The sequence below is a fragment of the Salvelinus namaycush genome, unplaced genomic scaffold (assembly GCF_016432855.1).
Source record: "Salvelinus namaycush isolate Seneca unplaced genomic scaffold, SaNama_1.0 Scaffold109, whole genome shotgun sequence".
Classification (NCBI taxonomy): domain Eukaryota; kingdom Metazoa; phylum Chordata; class Actinopteri; order Salmoniformes; family Salmonidae; genus Salvelinus; species Salvelinus namaycush.
In genome coordinates, this window is record NW_024057775.1 from 227,454 (window position 1) to 241,017 (window position 13,564).

The following is a 13,564-nucleotide window of genomic DNA, read 5'->3' on the forward strand; positions in this document are numbered from 1 at the left end:
TTTTCCCCCTTGTCAATCTAAACTCAGCAAAAAAAAAGAAACGTCCTCTCACTGTCAACTGCTTTTATTTTCAGCAAACTTAACATGTGTAAATATTTGTATGAACATAACAAGATTCAACAACATACATAAACTGAACAAGTTCCACACACATGTGACTAACAGAAATGGAATTATGTGTCCTTGAACAAAGGGGGGGTTCCAAATCAAAAGTAACAGTCAGTATCTGGTGTGGCCATCAGCTGCATTAAGTACTGCAGTGCATCTCCTCCTCATGGACTACACCAGATTTGCCAGTTCTTGCTATGAGATGTTACCCTACTCTTCCACCAAGGCACCTGCAAGTTCCCAGACATTTCTGGGGGGAATGGCCTTAGCCCTAGCCCTCACGCTCCGATCAAACAGGTCCCAGACGTGCTCAATGGGATTGAGATCCGGGCTCTTCGCTGGCCATGGCAGAACACTAACATTCCTGTCTTGCAGGAAATCATGCACAGAACGAGCAGTATTGCTGGTGGCATTATCATGCTGGAGGGTCATGTCAAGAAGAGACTGCAGGAAGGGTACCACATGAGGGAGGATGTCTTCTCTGTAATGCACAGCGTTGAGTTTGCCTTCAATGACAACAAGCTCAGTCCGATGATTCTGGGACACACCGCCCCAGACCATGACGGCCCCTCCACCTCCAAATCGATTCCGCTCCAGAGTACAGGCCTTGGTGTAACACTCATTCCTTCGACGATAAACGCGAATCCGACCATCACCCCTGGAGACAAAACCACGACTTGTCAGTGAAGAGCACTTTTTGCCGGTCTTGTCTGGTCCAGTAACGGTGGGTTTTTGCCCAGAGGTTACGTTGTTGCCGGTGATGTCTGGTGAGGACCTGCCTTTCAACAGGCATACAAGCCCCCAGTCCAGCCTCTCTCAGCCTATTGTGGACAGTCTGAGCACTGATGGAGGGATTGTGCGTTCCTGGTGTAACTTGGGCAGTTGTTGTTGCCATCCTGTAGGTACCTGTAGGTGTGATGTTCGGATGTACAGATCCTCTGCAGGTGTTGTTACACGTGGTCTGCCACTGCGAGGACGATAAGCTGTCCGACATGTCTCCCTGTAGCGCTGTCTTAGGCGTCTCACAGTACAGATATTGCAATTTATTGCCCTGGACACATCTGCAGTCCTCATGCCTCCTTGCAGCATGCCTAAGGCATGTTCCCACAGATGAGCAGGGACCCTGGGCATCTTTCTTTTGGTGTTTTTCAGAGTCAGTAGAAAGGCCTCTTTCGAGTCCTAAGTTTTCATAACTGTGACCTTAATTGCCTACCGTCTGTAAGCTGTTTGTGTCTTAATGACCGTTCCACAGGTGCATGTTAATTAATTGTTCATGGTTCATTGAACAAGCATGGGAAACAGTGTTTCAACCCTTTACAATGAAGATCTGTGACGTTATTTGTATTTTTATGAATAATCTTTGTAAAACAGGGTCCTGAAAAAGATACGTACATCTTTTTGCTGAGTTGATTTGTATATGTTTTATGGGTTGAAAAGTGTTTTTTTCTCAGACATAAATGAACAACTCCAGGTGAAAGACAAAGGCCAAAGCTGTAATAAAATAACAAATTAACTGGCAAAGCAGCAGAGCGAGGCCCGCATCCAGCAACGTCACGAGTCACGTTTTTGCAGCTGTTTCAGTACAGCACTACAGGGAGAGGGAGAGGGCAAACTCCACTGGACTAGTTTCATAGTATGGAATCACTTAGGAGTTTCTGGATTTTGGGTAAACTTCTCCTTTAAAGCATCAGACTCCATAGTAATTAATCATTAGATGCTACAGTCCTCCTTTAAGACTCCATCATGTTTCATCATTAGATGCTACAGTCCTCCTTTAAGACTCCATAATGTTTCATCATTAGATGCTACAGTCCTCCTTTAAGACTCCACAATGTTTAATCATTAGATGCTACAGTCCTCCTGTAAGACTCCATAATGTTTCATCATTAGATGCTACAGTCCTCCTTTAAGACTCCACAATGTTTAATCATTAGATGCTACAGTCCTCCTTTAAGACTCCATAATGTTTCATCATTAGATGCTACAGTCCTCCTTTAAGACGCCATCATGTTTCATCATTAGATGCTACAGTCCTCCTGTAAGACTCCATAATGTTTCATCATTAGATGCTACAGGCCTCCTTTAAGACTCCATAATGTTTCATCATTAGATGCTACAGTCCTCCTTTAAGACACCATCATGTTTCATCATTAGATGCTACAGTCCTCCTGTAAGACTCCATAATGTTTCATCATTAGATGCTACAGTCCTCCTTTAAGACGCCATCATGTTTCATCATTAGATGCTACAGTCCTCCTGTAAGACTCCATAATGTTTCATCATTAGATGCTACAGTCCTCCTTTATGACTCCATAATGTTTCATCATTAGATGCTACAGTCCTCCTGTAAGACTCCATAATGTTTCATCATTAGATGCTACAGTCCTCCTTTAAGACTCCATCATGTTTCATCATTAGATGCTCCAGTCCTCCTTTAAGACTCCATCATGTTTCATCATTAGATGCTACAGTCCTCCTGTAAGACTCCATAATGTTTCATCATTAGATGCTACAGTCCTCCTTTATGACTCCATAATGTTTAATCATTAGATGCTACAGTCCTCCTGTAAGACGCCATCATGTTTAGAATGTGTCTGGAAGCGCTACTCTACCTATTCTACTCTTATCCTTTCGGTTTTAATAATATTTAATAATAATAATAATGTTATAACTAACTTTAATAACTAGGGTTAATACCTGCCTGGCGCCCCAACAAAATCTTTATATTTACCCCCCTCTAACAATACCGCTACAGAATTAGCATAGTAGGCAATGTAATTTAAGGTAATCTGAAATATTTAGGACAAATTTATTCCTTGACACCCATTCTGAAACTAACTTTAGCTCTTTGTTAAGTGTTGCTGTCATTTCAGTTGCCGTGGTAGCTGACGTGTACAGTGTTGAGTCATCCGCATACATAGACACACTGGCTTTACTCAAATGTCGTTGGCATGTCGTTGGTAAAGATTGAAACAAGCAGGTGCCAAACAGCTGCCCTGGGGAATTCCTGATTCTACCTTGATTTTGTTGTACAGGCTTCCATTAAAGAACACTCTCTGTGTTCTGTTAGACAGGTAGCTCTGGGGCGGCAGGTAGCCTAGTTGTTAGAGCGTTAGGCCAGTAACCAAAAGGTTGCTGGATCGAATCCCCGAGCTGATCATCTTAGAACTTTCTCTCTAAAGCTAACTTTCATCAAGGTTTAATACGGTCTATTGGTTTCTCTGTTTTCATTGGCAGAATCCTTTTTCAGTGTTATGATATTCATAACATCCATATCCACCAGTCCATCTTCCTGTCAACTAACAGAACTCTGCTGGTTGTCCTGGTAACAGATACCAGTCTATCTTCATGTCAACTAACAGAACTCTGCTGGTTGTCCTGGTAACAGATACCAGTGGGCAGATCTATTGTATTTGTTCAAACTAAACTACAGCACTTACTTTTATGTGTCAAATCTGATCCGTTCTTCTCTTCTCCTCCTCTCACAGTTCCACTCAGCCCCGTTGTTTTCCTGCAGTCCACCAGCAGCACAGACAACCTCTTCATACCCAGCAGTAAGGTGCTACCGGGAGAGGCACGACATGGGGACTCCGGGAGGGTGGAAGGGCTAGCGTTGTCCTGGTAACCATAAAGAGGGGACACAGACACATATCATTATGGATGCGGATGTCACTGTTGTCATAAAGTGATTTACAGAAACCCAGCCCAGACTCAGATAGAGCAAGCTGTATGCTAGACCAGACCAAGCTGTACCATCTGGTGTTCTGATCTGGAGAGACTCTTCTCTGACTCGTCAGCGTCAGGATGTTGTTGATGCTCCCCAGAGGATCCACAATAGTCATGTCTCTCTCCTGTGTTAACGAGAATATCAAACCGATTGTAAACTTATGATCTTCTATTGCAATCACAGAGTCTTACAAGAGGCATTAATATGTCTAAAAAGGGCCTAAAATGGCCACTTCATCATGATTTTATAAAATAATGTTTGTGTTGCAAATGTGAAAAGGTAGTTTCACGAAATGGGTGCCTTTTGTGTCCCTTTGATATTTAATGTACAAAATATGCAACAATATTGAATTTGAAAAGCCTGCTATATTAGATGAGGTGCACTTTAATGTCGACCACATGGAGAATTCGATTAATCTCATTTAAAAGTCCCAAAAATATATGTACCAACAGCAGATGGCCCCTGAAACAATTCCTACAGTACAGAACAACATATTCAAGTGTAGAACTTCAGTAGAATGCCCCTTTAAAATCACACATTAGTTCAACAACAGTTTGTGCCCCTGTTTAAGACAGCACTCACTGGTGTTAATCAGATATTCTGTCTCCTCCTCTTTCACTCCCAAAACGTCTTCCTCCTTCACCTTTATTGAGATAGAAACTTTTAGAGGAAGAGGATGCTATCTCTTCTTTCACTGTAACAGCCTCCTCTTCTTTCACTGTAACAGCCTACTCTTCTTTCACTGTAACAGCCTCCTCTTCTTTCACTGTAACAGCCTCCTCTTCTTTCACTGTAACAGCCTCCTCTTCTTTCACTGTAACACCCTCATCTTCCACGACATTGTTCAGTGCCAGAGCTTCTTTCTCCATACAGCAGACCCCCTCTTCTTTAGCAGGGGATAAGTAGTTTAGTGAGCTCATGGTCGGGGATGTTAGCTAGTTAGTTAGCATTAGCGACTAGCCTAGTGCTAGGCTCAGTATCAATCTTAAACAAGTTTGCAAATTGAACAAGCAAATTAGGCTAAAGGTCATTAGTTGATAAATCAACAGAAATGTGTTTAAAACACTGAGATTAGCTAATGTACATTAACACGGTGTAACGCGTCAATCTATCGGTTTCATGTTGGCTAGCAAGCTACCGAGGTGGTTGAAAAAGTAGCCGTGTTGTTGTTCCTGAAGAAGCGTCCCGTCCAGTCCATTATACGTCACGCAAGAAGCATCACCTGAAAGATGCAAATCGCCATCTGCTGACTGGAGTGGGTAATGCAGTTTGGAAACAATAGTTATTACACTTTTGTATTGGAAAGAACGTCATAATAATTTATCAATAAGCTGATATATTTTCTCTTACGTCTTACAAATAATACGTTCCTGTACACAGACGTAGAAGCTTAATATGAATATGTAGATGATGAATAAATACATCTATGAATAGGTAGTGTTTTAATACAGATTTGCTCTGTTTATTTTCACATTCGTTTTTATCTAGATGTGACGGTACTTTTCCCTTAAAGTCACGCTGTATAAGATACAAATCATACTGTAAACAATAGAGCAAATGCATCACATGCAAATAGCACTTGATTATCTGTAGTGCTAAACACTGAGTATACAAAACATTAAGAACACCTGCTCCTTCCATGACATAAACTGACCAGGTGAATACAGGCTAAAGCTATGATCCCTTATTGATGTCACTAGTTAAATCCACTTCAATCAGTGTAGATGAAGGGGGAGAGTCAGGTTAAATAAGGAATTTTAAGCCTTGAGACATGAGACATGGATTGTGCATGTGTGCCATTCAGAGGGTGAATGGGGAAGACAACATATTTAAGTGTCTTTGGACGGGGTATGGTAGTAGGTGCCAGGCTCATCGGTTTGTGTCAAGAACTGCAAAGTTGCTGGGTTTTCCAGCTCAACAGTTTCCCAAGAATGGTCCACCATCCAAACAGTGGCGGTCAGTGCCGTTTAAGATGAGGCAGGACGATTTGTTTATTCATGGCCTTAATTCTATTACAGCATATTAGATGACTGTCATTCATATTCCATTCACCCTGTTCAATGTAACAGCAATAGGTTTAGGCTACTACATGATACTAACATTTCCCCTATTCCTGGATTGATGACGCGTAAACACAGTTCACTTTCACAACTGCCACGTTGTATTTCCTCTCACATCAATTCGCTCACCTTTTCCCTTCGCTTGTGGACGTCAGCTGTAGGTGACCAGGAGAAAAAACCTTTCCAAACCAAACCATTTCATAACTGCTACACACAGCATCGTTGTCACCATATTAGCTAAAGTAACGTCATAGTCAACACAGCTAATATAAGTAACGCGTTAGTAAACCTGCTACAATCATGACAGAGCTCCTCTGTGGAGATTCTACATGTTTCATCATTAGATGCTACAGTCCTCCAACAATGGGTGTCATTTGAATCTTTACCACTTGCTCTGTAATAGGAGTAGTATTTTTCCTCGACTCACCTGTGCCCCCGCACATTGACGCTGTACCGGTACCTCCTGTATATAGCCTCCACATTGACGCTGTACCGGTAATACCTGTATATAGCCTCCACATTGACTCTTTACCGGTACCTCCTGTATATAGCCTCCACATTGACTCTGTACCGGTAATACCTGTATATAGCCTCCACATTGACGCTGTACCGGTACCTCCTGTATATAGCCTCCACATTGACTCTGTACCGGTACCTCCTGTATATAGCCTCCACATTGACTCTGTACCGGTACCTCCTGTATATAGCCTCCACATTGACTCTGTACCGGTACCTCCTGTATATAGCCTCCACATTGACGCTGTACCGGTAATACCTGTATATAGCCTCCACATTGACGCTGTACCGGTACCCCCTGTATATAGCCTCCATATTGACGCTGTACCGGTAATACCTGTATATAGCCTCCACATTGACGCTGTACCGGTACCCCCTGTATATAGCCCCCACATTGACGCTGTACCGGTAATACCTGTATATAGCCCCCACATTGACGCTGTACCGGTACCCCCTGTATATAGCCTCCACATTGACGCTGTACCGGTAATACTTGTATATAGCCTCCACATTGACTCTGTACCGGTAATACCTGTATATAGCCTCCACATTGACGCTGTACCGGTAATACCTGTATATAGCCTCCACATTGACGCTGTACCGGTAATACTTGTATATAGCCTCCACATTGACTCTGTACCGGTAATAACTGTATATAGCCTCCACATTGACTCTGTACCGGTACCCCCTGTATACAGCCTCCACATTTACTCTATACCGGTAATACCTGTATACAGCCTCGCTACTGTTATTTTACTGCTGCTCTTTAATATTAATTATTTGTATTTTTTATATAACACTTATTTTTCTTAAAATTGCATTGTTGGTTAAGGGCTTGTAAGTCAGCATTCCACTGTAAGGTCGACACTTAATTTGATTTGATTTGTATTTTGATTTCATTCATACATTTCTTACATGAATTTATTAATATAGAAAATATAAATATTGAAAATATAAATGTTTCGATTTTTTATATATATTGTTGAACATAATATACCTTAAGGGTATAGTGTTAAAGTTATGGGCCATTTAATACAGAGAAATTAGCATAGTAGGACATGTAACTTAAGGTTACCTAACATAACCCCTGTTCTATGATATTATAAGCCTCGTTAGGGGCGGAGTCTAGGGAGATCCAATCAAACAACGTCTGTCAAGCAACAGCTAATCGCAGATGACTCCACTTCCTATATAAGGGCCATAGTCTCTCCCGTCTTCACATCTAAGTACGTTTGTCTTCCATGTGTGAAAGGTAACCTAGTCAACTACCAACTACCATAGAGCTCATATACTCTCCGATGCCAAGTCTAGACAGGATCATCCCTCAGAGGTCCCCACTCTACTCACCGTATGTGTAGTGATGTCCAGTCAGTAGAACCTCATGAAGGTACATCACCACAACATGCTGCATTACAGATCTCTTGAACAGAGATGCCTTTGAACAATGCCTATGTTGTAGCCATACCTCTGGTGGATTGAGCCATCAAGCCCTCCGGAGGTGTCAGATCCTTGCTACTATAGAACCTCATGAAGGTATTTTTTTATTTGTATTTATTTCACCTTTATTTAATCAGGTAGGCCAGTTGAGAACAAGTTCTCATTTACAACTGTGACCTGGCCAAGATAAAGCAAAGCAGTGCGACAAAAACAACAACACAGAGTTACACATAAACAAATGTGCAGTCAATAACACAATAGAAAAATCAATGTACAGTGTGTGCAAATGTAGAAGAGTAGGGAGGTCATCTCAAGGACTCAAGGACTGGAATCATCTCAAGGACTTCATCAAACTGACACTAGTGGAAGTCGTCTGGAGAATTCCAGAAAAATCTGTTTGGTCCTACGCGATGTATATATTTCACTTATACACTAACTTCATCCGTGCCGAGGATGATGCCTGGATAAAAAATGATTTTCCTCATTGGCTGGCTGTTCTGGAGCAGCCAGGACCTTCTGCCTGAAACTGAAGTGCTGTGTGTTATTAAAGCATGTACAGTTTAGGTCCTTCTTTGTTGAACAAAGGCAACTGACATCCCCAAACATCAGCTCACCAGGAGCCATGGTGATGACCTGGTGTATTCTCATGGTGGAGGGCACTGCTTTTATCGGTCTTGGCATTATCTCCATCGCACGTTCAACATCGGCACTCTTCACACAGAACAGCTTCACTGACGTGTTTGTCTGATGGAGGCCTTGTAAAGCTCCTGTGCATCACTGATATCACGGCCCTTAGTCACCAACCTGTCCGCCGTTCTCTTCAACGTTCATGATGTGGACTTAGTGGTCAAGTTCCTCAGTGCTCCTTTCCTCTCCTTGCTTCTTTTGTAAGCTGTTCTCCACTGTTTACGCTTCTGATGCTGGTCTGTCTCACTTAATAAATCAATTATCTTTTCTTTTTCCCCCTGAATCAACATTCCTTTTCCATCTCTCCCTCTCAAAGTACTGTTCCCTTTTTACTGGGTCAGCACTGTGACGTGCTAGACACTGCCTTTGTCGTTCTGCTGCTGATGTGGGTGCCATCATTCCCTAGATGTTTCAATGGAATAACGTTAAATCAAAGATTCTTAGAATATATACATGTATACACTATAATCATTGAGTAATTTAGGATCCAGAGCAACTTAAAGGAACAACTGAAGAGTCTTGCCCAACTCTCCTACCACCAGGCTACCTGCCATAAAATTTATTTTCTGTTCACATGGAACACGTTACAGCATGTTTCATAAGTGAATATAAACAATATATAATGTATAATATATTCAATTATTAATTTGTTTAGATGCAATATTCATAAATAAAGTAAATAACTCAACCCTGTCACAGATTTACAACCCGTTACATGTAGACTGAGGGACAGAGCTAAATTGTGTAAATTTAATCAATAATCATGCATTTATTTGATAAAGATACTTTCTCAACAAAATAACACACATTTATGTTCGCATTAAATTATGTGCACATTTTAATATTAATTTCCCAAGTAAAAATGTATTGAAACGCCTGGGGGACATGAAACAATTCTTGGTGTCAGTTAAAAAAATATGATTTTGTAATAATAAAGTTTAAATTCATTCTATATTTATTTCAATTCATTATACTGGACATTTCAATTTATAATCAAAATCAGTCAGTGGGACTGAAATATTACCAGAGCTCAAGAATGACCCAAATACTGTTAGAATAGAAATTGTTTTCTCTGTCTGTTATTTTTTCACATCTAAATGTGGCCATACAACTCCCTTAAAGTGAAGGTAGCTAAATGTAACCACATGTAACATATGGATCTGCATTAGTATAGCATCACAAGTCCCAATGCAAAGTTACACCTCTCTTTTCTATTTTTAGAGTACATAAAACCGATCAGAATTCCAAAGAATGCCGAAGTCATGTCAGAATGTTTTTTTACAGGCTGTGAAGTAATATGGAGGACCCGGCTAGCCAGCCTATTCCCTACAATGTAAACTCTGACAGAAACATCTTCAAATAGATCACTTCAAATTAAACCAAATCGTGTGCACTCATGACTAGTGGTTTCAATAACATCTTCAGCCAACTTACAAGCAAATACTTTATGAATTGACGGTTACAGATAAGCTTGCAAGGTTGCTAGGCAACTAGCCTGCTAATGTTAGCCCTACCAGACCTACCTACTTCAGCTCTGCATGAGCTAGCTGTAATTTACAGCTTTAATAGCAAATTGAGCCAAAGTTTTGTAAATACACAATGCCATCTAACCAGTTATCAAATCATGTTACATGCAGTTATGTTAGCCAGCCAGCTAACATTAGCTATTTTAACCTGCTAGCCTAGCCAGCTAACTAGCCTAGCTAGCCAACCACCACAGTAAGTAGTAAGTAGCAAGCGAGAGCCCAACATTGTTAACAACTCAAGACCAAGTAGCACAGGCAGGAGCCCACAGAACACAACTAAAACTAAACCAGCACATCAAAAGCGAAGAAAGCAGAGACTTACAGATTGACGGACCATCTGATGGTAAAAGAGTGGCTGAGTAACTGAAGCGAGAGAAGTGCTTCTGAGAGAGATGTCATTTCACCTGGCCAAGGGAGAGTCAGTGAGGCGGGTAATTAGGGTGACCACATGTCCGGACAGTCCCGCACAATCAAACAATCATGTCCTGCATTTTATCAACAAATTCAAACGCCACTAATTTAGAAAAAAAGGTTGATTTGTCCCGTAAAACAGTCTGACATTTCCGACCTGTCTCTTGCAGACACGTTGCACTTATGAAAATAGATACTTTATATCATAAGGATGTGATAGCCTTAGCCTACTGGTGATGTTAATGCAGTCACGTTACTCTTATGAAAATAGATACTGTATATCATAAGGATGTGATAGCCTTAGCCTACTGGTGATGTTAATGTAGTCACATTACTCTTATGAAAATAGATACTGTATATCATAAGGATGTGATAGCCTTAGCCTACTGGTGATGTTAATGTAGTCACATTACTCTTATGAAAATAGATACTGTATATCATAAGGTTGTGATAGCCTTAGCCTACTGGTGATGTTAATGCAGTCACGTTACTCTTATGAAAATAGATACTGTATATCATAAGGATGTGATAGCCTTAGCCTACTGGGGATGTTAATCCTTAAGAGTCTATTGAAGCACTTTGCGTCAATCTAAGTAACATAGTAAAAAAAAATCCCATCCAAATCCATCAGTTTAAGATAAAGACCTGTTTTGTTGCATGGGCTGCGTCTCAATCCATCACATCTGCAAATGTCGGCCTTCCGCCTGTGAGGTGGAAGGTGGTCGCTACAGCGGTTTTTGTCAGACCATAAGACATCCCAAATATCGGGTCTTCTCACGAAAAAATGTCTGCAGCATCCAAACCGTTTGAGCTACAAAATCAAATGGAAAAGGGGAGACTCACCAACATAACGGTGTTCTCTATGTTGCTCATCGGAACTCGTTTGAAGGTAACCTATACACACACATGGAAGTACGGAGGTAGTTTTGTGCCCCAAAAAATAAGGGGTTATGTAAAACAATCTATAAAATATTACCTGAGCTTTCTTATATCGCCTAGATATAGGACAGACACTTCAAAACCTTATTCCTTAAAAAAAATATATATATATTTTTCCAGTTATCAACGTGTTTATCAATGCATTTCTATGGGCAATATCAGTAAAGCCCAAATTCAATATTTGATTTAAATATATATATATACACTGCTCAAAAAAATAAAGGGAACACTTAAACAACACAATGTAACTCCAAGTCAATCACACTTCTGTGAAATCAAACTGTCCACTTAGGAAGCAACACTGATTGACAATAAATTTCACATGCTGTTGTGCAAATGGAATAGACAACAGGTGGAAATTATAGGCAATTAGCAAGACACCCCCAATAAAGGAGTGGTTCTGCAGGTGGTGATCACAGACCACTTCTCAGTTCCTATGATTCCTGGCTGATGTTTTGGTCACTTTTGAATGCTGGCGGTGCTTTCACTCTAGTGGTAGCATGAGACGGAGTCTACAACCCACACAAGTGGCTCAGGTAGTGCAGCTCATCCAGGATGGCACATCAATGCGAGCTGTGGCAAGAAGGTTTGCTGTGTCTGTCAGCGTAGTGTCCAGAGCATGGAGGCGCTACCAGGAGACAGGCCAGTACATCAGGAGATGTGGAGGAGGCCGTAGGAGGGCAACAACCCAGCAGCAGGACCGCTACCTCCGCCTTTGTGCAAGGAGGAGCAGGAGGAGCACTGCCAGAGCCCTGCAAAATGACCTCCAGCAGGCCACAAATGTGCATGTGTCTGCTCAAACGGTCAGAAACAGACTCCATGAGGGTGGTATGAGGGCCCGACGTCCACAGGTGGGGGTTGTGCTTACAGCCCAACACCGTGCAGGACATTTGGCATTTGCCAGAGAACACCAAAATTGGCAAATTTGCCACTGGCGCCCTGAGCTCTTCACAGATGAAAGCAGGTTCACACTGATCACGTGACAGACGTGACAGAGTCTGGAGACGCCGTGGAGAACGTTCTGCTGCCTGCAACATCCTCCAGCATGACCGGTTTGGCGGTGGGTCAGTCATGGTGTGGGGTGGCATTTCTTTGGGGGGCCGCACAGCCCTCTATGTGCTCGCCAGAGGTAGCCTGACTGCCATTAGGTACCGAGATGAGATCCTCAGACCCCTTGTGAGACCATATGCTGGTGCGGTTGGCCCTGGGTTCCTCCTAATGCAAGACAATGCTAGACCTCATGTGGCTAGAGTGTGTCAGCAGTTCCTGCAAGAGGAAGGCGTTGATGCTATGGACTGGCCCGCCCGTTCCCCAGACCTGAATCCAATTGAGCACATCTGGGACATCATGTCTTGCTCCATCCACCAACGCCATGTTGCACCACAGACTGTCCAGGAGTTGGCGGATGCCTTAGTCCAGGTCTGGGAGGAGATCCCTCAGGAGACCATCCGCCACCTCATCAGGAGCATGCCCAGGCGTTGTAGGGAGGTCATACAGGCACGTGGAGGCCACACACACTACTGAGCCTCATTTTGACTTGTTTTAAGGACATTACATCAAAGTTGGATCAGCCTGTAGTGTGGTTTTCCACTTTAATTTTGAGTGTGACTCCAAATCCAGCCCTCCATGGGTTGATAAATTTGATTTCCATTGATAATTTTTGTTTGATTTTGTTGTCAGCACATTCAACTATGTAAAGAAAAAAGTATTTAATAAGAATATTTCATTCATTCAGATCTAGGATGTGTTATTTTAGTGTTCCCTTTATTTTTTTGAGCAGTGTATATATATATATATATATATAGTATCAGTCAAAAGTTTGGACACACCTACTCATTGCAGGATTTTTCTTTATTTTAACTTTTTTCTACATTGCCAAGAGTGTGCAAAGCTGTCATCCACTCAAATGGTGGTTACTTTGAAGAATCTCAAACATAAACTATATTTATATTTGTTTAACACTTTTTTGGTTAATACATGATTCCATATATGTTATTTCATAGTTTTGATGTCTTCACTATTATTCTACAACGCAGAAAATAGTAAAAATAATGAAAATCTCTGGAATGAGTAGGTGTGTCCAAACTTTTGACTGGTACTGTATATATATAAACACATATATTTTATATACCTAAAGGGGTCCTAGAATTAAA